Source organism: Salmo trutta, chromosome 26 (genome assembly GCF_901001165.1).
Source record: "Salmo trutta chromosome 26, fSalTru1.1, whole genome shotgun sequence".
In the NCBI taxonomy this organism is placed as follows: Eukaryota; Metazoa; Chordata; class Actinopteri; order Salmoniformes; family Salmonidae; genus Salmo; species Salmo trutta.
The window spans coordinates 48,077,156-48,092,056 of record NC_042982.1 but is presented as its reverse complement, the minus strand read 5'-3'; positions in this window follow the sequence as shown (position 1 = coordinate 48,092,056).

The window sequence follows — 14,901 nt, the reverse complement described above, 5'->3', positions numbered from 1 at the left end:
CAATGTGGAGGCTATATACAGGGGGTACCGGTACAGAGTCAATGTGGAGGCTATATACAGGGTGTTACGGTACAGAGTCAATGTGGAGGCTATATACAGGGTGTTACGGTACAGAGTCAATGTGGAGGCTATATACAGGGGGTACCGGTACAGAGTCAATGTGGAGGCTATATAGAGGGGGTACCGGTACAGAGTCAAGGTGGAAGCTATATACAGGGTGTTATGGTACAGAGTCAATGTGGAGGCTATATACAGGGTGTTACGGTACAGAGTCAATGTGGAGGCTATATACAGGGTGTTACGGTACAGAGTCAATGTGGAGGCTATATACAGGGGGTACCGGTACAGAGTCAATGTGGTGGCTATATACAGGGGGTACCGGTACAGAGTCAATGTGGAGGCTATATACAGGGGGTACCGGTACAGAGTCAATGTGGAGGCTATATACAGGGGGTACCGGTACAGAGTCAATGTGGAGGCTATATACAGGGGGTACCGGTACAGAGTCAATGTGGAGGCTATATACAGGGTGTTACGGTACAGAGTCAATGTGGAGGCTATATACTGGGTATTACAGTACAGAGTCACTGTGGAGGCTATGTACAGGGGGGTACTGGAACAGAGTCAATGTGGAGGCTATATACAGGGGGTACTGGTACAGAGTCAATGTGGAGGCTATATACAGGGGGTACCGGTACAGAGTCAATGTGGAGGCTATATACAGGGTGTTACGGTACAGAGTCAGTGTGGAGGCTATATACAGGGTTTTACGGTACAGAGTCAATGTGGAGGCTATATACAGGGGGTACCGGTACAGAGTCAATGTGGAGGCTATATACAGGGGGTACCGGTACAGAGTCAATGTGGAGGCTATATACAGGGTGTTACGGTACAGAGTCAGTGTGGAGGCTATATACAGGGTTTTACGGTACAGAGTCAATGTGGAGGCTATATACAGGGGGTACCGGTACAGAGTCAATGTGGAGGCTATATACAGGGGGTACCGGTACAGAGTCAATGTGGAGGCTATATACAGGGGGTACCGGTATAGAGTCAATGTGGAGGCTATATACAGGGAGAACCGGTACAGAGTCAATGTGGAGGCTATATACAGGGTGTTACGGTACAGAGTCAATGTGGAGGCTATATACAGGGGGTACCGGTACAGAGTCAATGTGGAGGCTATATACAGGGGGTACCGGTACAGAGTCAAGGTGGAGGCTATATACAGGGTGTTACGGTACAGAGTCAATGTGGAGGCTATATACAGGGTGTTACGGTACAGATTCAATGTGGAGGCTATATACAGGGTGTTACGGTACAGAGTCAATGTGGAGGCTATATACAGGGGGTACCGGTACAGAGTCAATGTGGTGGCTATATACAGGGGGTACCGGTACAGAGTCAATTTGGAGGCTATATACAGGGGGTACCGGTACAGAGTCAATGTGGAGGCTATATACAGGGGGTACCGGTACAGAGTCAATGTGGAGGCTATATACAGGGGGTACCGGTACAGAGTCAATGTGGAGGCTATATACAGGGTGTTACGGTACAGAGTCAATGTGGAGGCTATATACTGGGTATTACAGTACAGAGTCACTGTGGAGGCTATATACAGGGTTTTACGGTACAGAGTCAATGTGGAGGCTATATACAGGGGGTACCGGTACAGAGTCAATGTGGTGGCTATATACAGGGGGTACCGGAACAGAGTCAATGTGGAGGCTATATACAGGGGGTACCGGTACAGAGTCAATGTGGAGGCTATATACAGGGGGTACTGGTACAGAGTCAATGTGGAGGCTATATACAGGGGGTACCGGTACAGAGTCAATGTGGAGGCTATATACAGGGTGTTACGGTACAGAGTCAGTGTGGAGGCTATATACAGGGTTTTACGGTACAGAGTCAATGTGGAGGCTATATACAGGGGGTACCGGTACAGAGTCAATGTGGAGGCTATATACAGGGGATACCGGTACAGAGTCAATGTGGAGGCTATATACAGGGGGTACCGGTATAGAGTCAATGTGGAGGCTATATACAGGGAGAACCGGTACAGAGTCAATGTGGAGGCTATATACAGGGGCACCGGTACAGAGTCAATGTGGAGGCTATATACAGGGGGTGCTGGTACAGAGTCAATGTGGAGGCTATATACAGGGTGTTACGGTACAGAGTCAATGTGGAGGCTATATACAGAGGGTACCTTTACAGAGTCAATGTGGAGGCTATATACAGGGGGTACCGGTACAGAGTCAATGTGGAGGCTATATACAGGGGGTTCTGGTACAGAGTCAATGTGGAGGCTATATACAGGGTGTTACAGTACAGAGTTGTCGTGTCTTTTGCTATGCCGGATTAATTGATATGACATGCTAACTTATAAAATTATTTCTCTGTAATCAAAAATCAAATCAAATTTATTTATATAGCCCTTCGTACATCAGCTGAAATCTCAAAGTGCTGTACAGAAACCCAGCCTAAAACCCCAAACAGCAAGCAATGCATGTGAAAGAAGCACGGTGGCTGGGAAAAACTCCCTAGGAAAAACTCCTGAGAAAGGCCAAAAACCTAGGAAGAAACCTAGAGAGGAACCAGGCTATGAGGGGTGGCCAGTCCTCTTCTGGCTGTGCCGGGTGGATATTATAACAGAACATAGTCAAGATGTTAAAATGTTCGTAAATGACCAGCATGGTCAAATAATAATAATCATAGTAATTGTCGAGGGTGCAACAAGCACGTCCGGTGAACAGGTCAGGGTTCCGTAGCCGCAGGCAGAACAGTTGAAACTGGAGCAGCAGCATGGCCAGGTGGACTGGGGACAGCAAGGAGTCATCATGCCAGGTAGTCCTAGGGCTCAGGTCCTCCGAGAGAAAGAAAGAAAGAAAGAAAGAGAGAATTAGAGAGAGCATATTTACATTCACACAGGACACCGGATAAGACAAGAGAATACTCCAGATGTAACAGACTGACCCTAGCCCCCCGACACATAAACTACTGCAGCATAAATACTGGAGGCTGAGACAGGAGGGATCAGAAGACACTGTGGCCCCATCCGATGATACCCCCGGACAGGGCCAAACAGGCAGGATATAACCCCACCCACTTTGCCAAAGCACAGCCCCCCACACCACTAGAGGGATATCTACAACCACCAACTTACCGTCCGAAGACAAGGCCGAGTATAGCCCACAAAGATGTCCGCCACGGCACAACCCAAGGGGGGGCGCCAACCCAGACAGGAAGACCACGTCAGTGGCTCAACCTACTCAAGTGACGCACCCCTCCCATGGACGGCATGGAAGAACACCAGTAAGTCAGTGACTCAGCCCCTGTAAAAGGGTTAGAGGCAGAGAATCCCAGTGGGAAGAGGGGAACCGACAAGGCAGAGACAGCAAGGGCGGTTCGTTGCTCCAGCCTTTCCGTTCACCTTCACACTCCTGGGCCAGACTACACTTAATCATAGGACCTACTGAAGAGATAAGTCTTCAGTAAAGACTTAAAGGTTGAGACTGAGTCTGCATCTCTCACATGGGTAGGCAGACCATTCCATAAAAATGGAGCTCTATAGGAGAAAGCCCTACCTCCAGCCGTTTGCTTAGAAATTCTAGGGACAATTAGGAGGCCTGCGTCTTGTGACCGTAGCGTACGTGTAGGTATGTACGGCAGGACCAAATCGGAAAGATAGGTAGGAGCAAGCCCATGTAATGCTTTGTAGGTTAGCAGTAAAACCTTGAAATCAGCCCTTGCCTTAACAGGAAGCCAGTGTAGGGAAGCTAGCACTGGAGTAATATGATCAAATTTTTTGGTTCTAGTCAGGATTCTAGCAGCCGTATTTAGCACTAACTGAAGTTTGTTTAGTGCTTTATCCGGGTAGCCGGAAAGTAGAGCATTGCAGTAGTCGAGCCTAGAAGTAACAAAAGCATGGATTAATTTTTCTGCGTCATTTTTGGACAGAAAGTTTCTGATTTTTGCAATGTTACGTAGATGGAAAAAAGCTGTCCTTGAAGCAGTCTTGATATGTTCTTCAAAAGAGAGATCAGGGTCCAGAGTAACGCCGAGGTCCTTCACAGTTTTATTTGAGACGACTGTACAACCATCCAGATTAATTGTCAGATTCAACAGAAGATCTCTTTGTTTCTTGGGACCTAGGACAAGCATCTCTGTTTTGTCCGAGTTTAAAAGTAGAAAATTTGCAGCCATCCACTTCCTTATGTCTGAAACACAGGCTTCTAGCGAGAGCAATTTTGGGGCTTCACCATGTTTCATTGAAATGTACAGCTGTGTGTCGTCCGCATAGCAGTGAAATTTAACATTATGTTTTCGAATGACATCCCCAAGAGGTAAAATATATAGTGAAAACAATAGTGGTCCTAGAACGGAACCTTGAGGAACACCGAAATTTACAATTGATTTGTCAGAGGACGAACCATTCACAGAGACAAACTGATATCTTTCCGACAGATAAGATCTAAACCAGGCCAGAACTTGTCCATGTAGACCAATTTGGGTTTCCAATCTCTCCAAAAGAATGTGGTGATCGATGGTATCAAAAGCGGCACTAAGATCTAGGAGCATGAGGACAGATGCAGAGCCTCGGTCTGACGTCATTAAAAGGTCATTTACCACCTTCACAAGTGCAGTCTCAGTGCTATGATGGGGTCTAAAACCAGACTGAAGCGTTTCGTATACATTGTTTGTCTTCAGGAAGGCAGTGAGTTGCTGCGCAACAACTTTTTCTAAAATTTTTGAGAGGAATGGAAGATTCGATATAGGCCGATAGTTTTTTATAATTTCTGGGTCAAGATTCGGCTTTTTCAAGAGAGGCTTTATTACTGCCACTTTTAGTGAGCTTGGTACACATCCGGTGGATAGAGAGCCGTTTATTATGTTCAACATAGGAGGGCCAAGCACAGGAAGCAGCTCTTTCAGTAGTTTAGTTGGAATAGGGTCCAGTATGCAGCTTGAGGGTTTGGAGGCCATGATTATTTTCATCATTGTGTCAAGAGATATAGTACTAAAACACTTTAGTATCTCCCTTGAGCCAAGGTCCTGGCAGAGTTGTGCAGACTCTGGACAATGAAGCCCTGGAGGAATACCCAGATTTAAAGAGGAGTCCGTAATTTGCTTTCTAATGATCATGATCTTTTCCTCAAAAAAGTTCATAAATTTATTACTGCTGAAGTGAAAGCCATCCTCCATTTGCGAATGCTGCTTTTTAGTTAGCTTTGCGACAGTGTCAAAAAGAAATTTCGGATTGTTCTTATTTTCCTCAATTAAGTTGGAAAAATAGGATGATCGTGCAGCAGTGAGGGCTCTTCGATACTGCACGGTACTGTCTTTCCAAGCTAGTCGGAAGACTTCCAGTTTAGTGTGGCGCCATTTCCGTTCCAATTTTCTGGAAGCTTGCTTCAGAGCTCGTGTATTTTCTGTATACCAGGGAGCTAGTTTCTTATGACAGATGTTTTTAATTTTTAGGGGTGCAACTGCATCTAGGGTATTGCGCAAGGTTGAATTGAGTTCCTCGGTTAGGTGGTTAACTGATTCTTGTCCTCTGACGTCCTTGGGTAGGCAGAGGGAGTCTGGAAGGGCATCAAGGAATCTTTGGGTTGTCTGAGAATTTATAGCACGACTTTTAATCTTCCTTGGTTGGGGTCTGAGCAGATTATTTGTTGCAATTGTAAACGCAATAAAATGGTGGTCCGATAATCCAGGATTATGAGGAAAAACATTAAGATCCACAACATTTATTCCATGGGACAAAACTAGGTCCAGAGTATGACTGTGGCAGTGAGTAGGTCCAGAAACATGTTGGACAAAACCCACTGAGTCGATGATGGCTCCGAAAGCCTTTTGGAGTGGGTCTGTGGACTTTTCCATGTGAATGTTAAAGTCACCAAAAATTAGAATATTATCTGCTATGACTACAAGATCCGATAGGAATTCAGGGAACTCAGTAAGGAACACTGCATATGGCCCAGGAGGCCTGTAAACAGTAGCTATAAAAAGTGATTGAGTAGGCTGCATAGATTTCATGACTAGAAGCTCAAAAGACGAAAACGTCATTGTTTTTTTTTTTGTAAATTGAAATTTGCTATCGTAAATGTTAGCAACACCTCCGCCTTTGCCGGATGCACGGGGGGTTTGGTCACTAGTGTAACCAGGGGGTGAGGCCTCATTTAACACAGTAAATTCATCAGGCTTAAGCCATGTTTCAGTCAGGCCAATCACATCAAGATTATGATCAGTGATTAGTTCATTGACTATAACTGCCTTGGAAGTGAGGGATCTAACATTAAGTAACCCAATTTTGAGATGTGAAGTATCACAATCTCTTTCAATAATGGCAGGAATGGAGGAGGTCTTTATACTAGTAAGATTACTGAAGCGAACACCGCCATTTTTAATTTTGCCCAACCAAGATCGAGGCACAGACACGGTCTCAATGGGGAAAGCTGAGCTGACTACGCTGACTGTGCTAATGGCAGACTCCACTAAGCTGGCAGGCTGGCTAACAGCCTGCTGCCTGGCCTGCACCCTATTTCATTGTGGAGCTAGAGGAGTTAGAGCCCTGTCTATGTTCGTAGATAAGATGAGAGCACCCCTCCAGCTAGGATGGAGTCCGTCACTCCTCAGCAGGCCAGGCTTGGTCCTGTTTGTGGGTGAATCCCAGAAAGAGGGCCAGTTATCTACAAATTCTATCTTTTGGGAGGGGCAGAAAACAGTTTTCATCCAGCGATTGAGTTGTGAGACTCTGCTGTAGAGCTCATCACTCCCCCTAACTGGGAGGGGGCCAGAGACAATTACTCGATGCCGACACATCTTTCTAGCTGATTTACACGCTGAAGCTATATTGCGCTTGGTGACCTCTGACTGTTTCATCCTAACATTGTTGGTGCCGACGTGGATAACAATATCTCTATACTCTCTACACTCGCCAGTTTTTAATATTACCTGATTAAGCTAATCATGTAAATGTAATTAACTAGAAAGTCGGGGCACCACAGAAGAACGTTTATAGAGCTGTTATCTTCCGAATAAACTCTTAAAATACTTAGTAATATTTTACATCGATAGCAGTCAATATTAACCCTTATCTTATTTTCAGTCTCATCATGAAAGTTGTAAATTCTTGGTTATCTTCACGAACCCTGGCTAACAAGTTGAATCAGCAATACAAAATTGAGTTTAATTATTTATTTACTAAATACCTAGCTAATCACACAGAATTACAAATACACAGAATACAATGATGTCATACAGAAAATGTCCTGGTGAACGGAGCCTGTATCATGGCTGGTTACACAAAGGAAAAGGGGGTCGGGCTTGAATGAAAGAGCGGGAAGATTTAGGAACAAAGAAACAGCAGCTATGCTATCGTAAATACATTATCTTATGCATTCTAAATTACCGCCCATTTGGAAAAGGAAAATGCAATAAATATTTACTCTGAGCTGCGCTTCGGTAGATTGGTCGTAGATGCTGGCCGGGTTGGCCACCAGATCTCCCTGTAGTGGAAGAATGTCAATGGTGGCAAATTGGATACGTGGTGGTATCTTCGTCTGGTTGTTAGACTGGATCCGTCGTCCGTCCTTTCCTAGCCCACGTTAGCAGCGGCTAACTCAACGGCTAGGAAGTATCACTTCTGTAGTGAATAAGCTCAAAGTTCATACCATTCGCCATCAAAGCTCACGCCGAGGTTGGCTTAGTTCTGTCCTTGATATGGTTTAGTTAACATGTGTGTCCTTCTGACGCAGGCTGCAGACCTCCCGTACTGGAACACACTGGTTATCTTTTCGTCAAAGACTTATATAGTGGAGAGGGGGAAAGGAGGTGTTTCATCGTTTATAACCCCATGTCTCTTCACAGGGTTGGCCACTGATCGGGCAGGGCCCTTTCCTTATGAAAACCCAATTCTCTCATTTGGAAGCTAAAATTACATTTAATCTCCTAACAAACAATTTCAATATCAAACATTTCAATTGCATAACAATTCCATGTGACTCTGATAACTAGAGGGTGTATACTTTCTCAGGTACAGTTTATGTCGTCCTGTCATCAATCATAATGTCTCAGATAACAATGAACTGACATACATACTCATTACGTTATCAAGCATATTTCCAACTGGTTTTATTATCAAAAGATGGTTCCTTTTCCCCATTTGTTTGATGTTCCCAGACTCTCTATATTTAACACAGGCTATTCAAGTCCTTCAGTAGGGTCAGAGAGAGAGGGGAAGGGAGAAGGGTATTTATGGGGGGGTCATAAACCTTACCCACAGGCCAACGTCATGACAGTCCCCCCATGTTGGGTTCAATCTTGCGATTAACCTGCATGTTGTAAACCAACATAAAAATGAACGTGGGTTGTCCTGGTTGTGGATCATCGTTGTGGTCCCCATCTGGCGGTCGATCCAGGTAGGGTGTCTGCAAATGAAGAAGTCCGCTCCAAGGCTGGGCAGCAGATGTCCAGTTGGTGGTTGCTATTGCAGTCCCCCCTCTGGTGGTCGACCCGGGTAGGGTCTCTGCAAATGAAGATGTCCGTTCCATGACTCGGCAGCGGATGTCCGGATTGGGATCGCCGTTCCGGACCCGTCGTCTGGTCGTCCAGACTGGAATATCTGGGCAGTAACTTAGGCAGAGGTTAACAACGCACACACACTCATGAAATATATCATTACATTTCCTCCCAAATTAGCGGCGTTGTGGCACTAACTGATGGTTGTATGGGGGAGTTGTTTATGGCTCTGTCACTTTCTATGTGCCAAAGAAAATGAAACAAAATTAATGAAAGCATAAACAAAACAAAATAGTTATGCCACCTTAATCATCTAATTGGACTGTATTCTATCTACGTCCATGGTCTTGGCAAAATGACCCTATCATGGCATTGTCTAATGTCATATCTAGGGCTTTCCTAATTTGCGGGGTGGCGCTTAGGGTACTATCCTAAGTTGACAACTATATGATAAGTCTACAGCTGTAAGGCACTAGTTTTGGGCAGTCTACAGGATGACCTATGGACTTCTGGTTAGAAAACTGGTGAGTGCTGTAGAGTCAAAGGCCTAGAAGTAAATGTTCAACTTTACTAAGGCTGGTATTTTGCTTGGACCCTTAAGTGATCCTAGCTTAAATCCTAATTGGATGTTCCGTTGTGCATGTGCGTTTATGCTTACACAATCGCGCATGTCAAGGGAAGAAAACCAAGTATCCTGGAAGATTACAACTTGTTCAGAATGAGTCTGACGTAGTCAGGTAATTTTCAGGTCAATGCCTGGAGGTCAGTCAGAATTGGTGTCAAGGGAGTCTGTAGTAGTTTTCTACAAGTCACGGTGTCTTCCACTATTGTAGTGGCGTTAGGTATGAAGTCTATTTCATAGCTATGTTATCCACGGAGGAGCTAACCTCACGACGGAAGTACTCTAAGTATTAGACCAGTCGTACGTGGTGTGATCATGGTTCATGACTTCTAATAACTTTTCTCCTGAACGGAGGGTTCTATTTATTAGTGGCATGTGTTAACCATTGGAAGAGTGCACTGGAGATTCCCTTCCCCGTGTTGCACTCTGAGTGACTCCTATGTCGCTATTATCAATAGCAATTTAACTTGTGAGGTTACTAATCCTCTTACTGAGTGTTGCTGGACTGACTGTGGTATTGGTACTGGTATTCAAGGGGTCCAGTTGTCCTACCGATTTATTCTGAAATATTATCTACCGGAACACATGATTGGAGCATATTACTAGTTGTATTGTAGTTGAACCTACACATGGCAAGGAATGATTATTGTTGCCATTTGTTTTGGAGGTGGACAAGTCCATTGGACTTCCTTTACGACCAGTGTGGTACACCTCAGTACTATCTTAGATGTGTCCTAAGATAATCCCCGTCTAGGGGTCTGTCTGCTCCTCACTGTTCTCATAGGGGAGTTTACAACTAGATTTGTTTTATGCTCTGGCGGCCTCGTACGGTGTTGTCCGTGGTCTCGACCCCCCCACCGGCCTCGATGAGGCTCATCATGGGTCTGGGCTACTATTCCCCCCCTTTGTGTCTCGGGAACCCCCCACCAGCGGGTGGTGTTGGTGTCCGAGGCGCAAACGAAAAGGTCTGACCCTATGTACGAGTTGTCAGTGGCCGCATTATTATGAGAATGGCTGTAACCTTTCAACCAAATCTCCTGGTGTTTGTGCTTCCACACCGTCAGTGGCTGTCGAGGTCTGTCAGTCACCACCGCGTCTGCGTGTGGCAACCTCTTCAGTACCTGCAAACTGAGACGAGGATATCGGTCTGTGATATCGCAAAGTGTTTCACCAGTGGGAGTCATCGGGTCAGTTGCTGGACTGACGCCATTAGTGTCATTGTAAGGGGTGACAGTCCCCAACAAAGCAGAAGGTGTATCATCGGAAGCAGAGTGTACTCTGCACATCAATGTTTTTCTTGCTGAGACGGCCGCAGTGCTTGCGGAAGTGTCCGAAGGGCCAGAGAAGTTCGTCTCAACTACCGTATTGCACGACTGCAAGAAGGAGGGAAGTTGCTCATTCACAGAGACAGCTGGCTCGAAATCATGAAAAGAATGGTCAATCAGATTGGCTGATGGAATGTGTCGAGATATCGTAATATCTCCTTGGATCAGATTCTGCACCAAGAGGTTTCTACACGTCTTTTTCCCAAGGGGTGCATTTGACAGATACCCCTCGTGAAGGACTGCGTTGCAGCTAGCGTTAGGGGAAGACAGTGTGGTCAGTGGAGAAGGCACTGTGGCCTGTGACCATACCTGGTTGGTTTTCCAATCCATCAATGGGAGTAATCGATCCATCAAGTCTGCTCCAAGTAGCAGGGTTACAGTTTCGAGGCTGGTAACATACACAGGGTGAACGAGCGATACGTCCTGGAAGTGTAGTTTCAGCATGACTCTCAATGTGAGAGGCGAGGTAGTCTGAGTGACCCCTCGAAGTGTAGTGTCGCATCGTTCCCCTTTTAACCAACGTTTAGTTGGCTTCAAAGCCCTTTTGAGATCATCAAACAATGTTTGAGAGATGAGTGATATTGTCGCACCCGAATCAATTAGCGCATGACAAGCTAAGCAGTCCTCTAGGACTGTTTCCAGGTATGGCCGTTTAGATTCGTGGTTAGTGGACATATTCCCCACAAAGTGGAGTGGTCGTTCGCAACGACGTGATGTGCCATGTCTGTTCAAGATGGAAGCAGATTGACTTTTCCGATTTTGAGTGGGCTTGGCTTTAACTAAGCGTTTGACCTTTACCTTCGCAACTTTTGTATCGGAGTCTATAGATAGAGCCCGGGGGCTTGTTTCTTGATCAAGCGGGCCCTGGATAGGGTCTTGAATGAGAGCGGGAGAAATTTGAACTTTAACGTCCTTGCTATGGGTGTTAATTCCTGCGGACCTGGTGTCCGGTAATTCCCCGTCTAGTCCTTGTGACTTATCTTTTACCCTTTTCTCAAATTGTTCTCGCTTAAGTTCTTCCCATAGTGGGACTTCTGGAGAACATTGGTCTACGTTTTGATCGTCCTTCAACCCTTTGTTACCCTTGTGCCCTGACACTTTTTGTGGGTTGGGTGCAGGAACGTAGCGAACGGGTCGATTGTAGCGGTAGTCATGTTGATGGCTACGTACTTTACAGTTATTTCGACCGCGGAGGTTATTGGAATCATGGTTTCGTGGTAGAAACTGTTGTTGTGCGTCATCTCTCGACGCTCCAATACCTGATAATGCACCCTCTAACTGGAGTGAGTGCTCCTGGTTAAACTTCAAAACCGAGTGGTCAGGGCTCTTAGCGTTGCGAGATTTTGATGCCTCAAAAGCTGTGCTTGCAAGCTCTCTGAGTTGTAAGATAGGCAAGCCAACGTGGGCTGCAGGGCCCAAGTAGGTAATGAAGGTGGGATACATGTTCGACAGAAACATTTGTTTGAATGGTAACAGCTCTTCCATTCCTGTTTCCGTGAGTAGGCCAAAGTAAGCTGAACGAAGCCTATGATAGAAAGCTTGTGGGTGTTCGTTCCGAGCTTGTTTGACCGTGTTAGCCAGTGAGCTATCGTGTTTGCGAGTCGCAGAGCCACTGAATTCTAATTTCAAAGCTGTGGCAAGTTTAGCGTAGTCATTTAGCACGTGTTGCTGTTGTAGGCGAATGAACCTCGTCACGTGTCTATTCGACGTTCGCTTCAACAGGTAAACCCTGTCAGAACCCGTAGCGTTCGGGTAGCCACCCAACGCGTCCTCTATGTCAGCTAGGAACGTCTCAGTATCGTTTGGCTGACCTGGAACGGGGTCAAAGGTGGGGAAATTCTTGACGAGTTTGTCAAGGTATTCCGCGCCAAGCGGGCGGAAAGGATTGGCTTCATCCTGTGGAGAAATTGGGGCCGAAAGGCCAAGAGGAGAAGCCAAGCTTTGGCTTTGTTGGCCAAGAGGCTCCATATTACTCAGTGCCGAATGGCCAAGAGGAGAAGACTGAGGGACACATGATGGATGCAATGTCTGAAACCTATCGTCTTCACTCCTTAGAGTACCGGACTCCGGTTGCTTGGATGGGTAGTCATGCTGTAGAGCGTGACCATTCTGGATTTCCTCCAGATGGTACCTAAGGGTGGTCTTCTGCTGCATTGCAGAGTCCACTTGAGCGCTTAGAGTACCAATTTTGGACACGTGAGTGTCACACCTGCTCCTTTCGGTCTCAAACTTATCTGTCATGGTTTGCAGATAGAGGTCTCGAGTACGGAGCGAGAGATTCAATGATGAGATTTCCTCTGCTTGCTTAGAAATCAATATTTCCATCCTCATCACCTGAGTTCTCTCATCATTCATTTGGTCAGCAACTTCAATAAGTTCTGCTGATTTATCATCCAACTTTGTCACTGTGTTCATTAACTGATCGTCTTTGGTCTGCAGCGCTTTGAGGAGCACCGTGTTATTTTGAGTAACATTCAACAAAACAGCATGCATCTTGTCAAGTTGAGCGCTCCTGTTTGTAGATAACTCTTCAGATTTATCTAGTTTGGCGTGGACATCATCATATCTAGTTTTGGCTAAATCGAGTTGTTCCTGTAGCATATGATTTTGTTGAAGAGCTTGTGCTCGTTCATCGTCATAAGTATTTGCAATTACTTTTAATTGTTCCGATTTCAAACGCAGTTCCTTGACTAGCAGAATGTTTTCATTTCCTGCTTTTGTCAATAGTTGCTCAGTTCTCTCCACCTGTGCCCTCATGTTAGCCATGTCTTGCACGTGCTTCAGCTGTGCACTGTGGTATTGGATCGATGCCAACCTTTGATGGCGATACATAAGTGCTAAAGTGGAGAGAACCGTCACAAAGCCTGTGTTTGATGGTTGATTTTGGACAGCGTTCGCAATTTCGGCTGATTTTTCACTAATGGCATAATTAGGGTTGGTATCGCTGCTGAGGTCAGAGATCAATCCTTTTATGGGTGGAGGTTCACTAATTAGTGGAGGAGTGGTGACCACCTCCTTTGGTAGCTTGCACATTATTAGAAAAATTTAGAGGAAAAATGTTCCTATTTTTTTTCAATGTTTGGGTTTGGAATTCATTGGAAGCTGCAAAGACAAGTTTAATCTATTTATAGATGTTGACGAACCATCAGTACTGTACCAGTAATGTGGAAGTTGGATGTGAATGAATTTGCAAAAGCAAATTGAATTAATTAATCAATGCCAATGATTAATCCTACCTGGGTATTAAACTTGAATTAACCTGAGGTTGCTTCATCCAGGTTAATATGGGAAGTTTAAAAGTGTCTCATTTGATTGCAAGAACATTAAGGTTTGTTCAACAATTTAACTTATTAAATTGAATGAGATGATAATCCATACAATCTCCATTGATTCGATATCATAAGTGTAAACAGTAGACTAAATGTTGGGAACACCTCCCACTATGGTACACTTCTTCCTTGGGCCGAAGCCACATGGGATTCCCGCTGGGGCGGGACTTCTGTCAGTACTGGATTACTGAATGGGTTTTGCAAAAACCAAATTTTACTGATTGATCAATTTTAATGATAAATCAAACCTGTATAGGCTATTTGGGATTTAAACTTTAATTAACCTGAGAGGTTTATTCATCTAGGTTAATGTGGAAAAAAGATTACAATGTCTCATTTAGAAAACTCATCAATTTGGATATTTTTTTTTTTTAAAGATCCACTTGAGAATGTAAATCTGCCAATTTCACTTATTAGTTCAATTGAATAAGACATCGATATCCGTCTGGATATCATGAGTAACGACTTGAGTGTCACCTGACTAATTATTTGAAGAAAAGTACTGGTGACTCTCATAGGGGAGTCTGCTGGCACACGTTGAAATCAACGGAAGTACCCAGGGCAGGACTTTCGTTCCGCAAGTCGGATGAATTACAATGTTGCACAAACAAAATGGCTGTTTTCCCTTTTGTTAGCTTAGCATCTCGAGCAAGCTAATGCTACTTGATGCCTGAAAAATGCTCACATAGGATTCCCTTGGCAAGGGAAATGTTTTACTTATAACGTATTATGTTCAAACCCTTTTCGGCGATATTTGACAATGTTTTAACCGGAACTCGCGGTAAACAACAAAATGCACCGTGGTCTCCTCGCATCGAAACGCAAGAGACAGACAGAGAGATACTTATAAACTGGTCAAGCTAATCTCTCCTAAATTTCAATCGACTGGGTCTTTGTCCTCGCTCGAGAAATTAATAATGACCTAGCCAACACGCGTCTGAAACGCGCGAGGCAGAAATAGCCCTGCGTTTGGCCAAACGCGCTATTTATCAGATAGCTTTATCAGCCCTCATACAGAACTGTATAGGGTATGCTACCCACTGACTACCTCAGAGCACAACACTGAGGCGATTCTCCAGAGCACACACGCACCAATAAT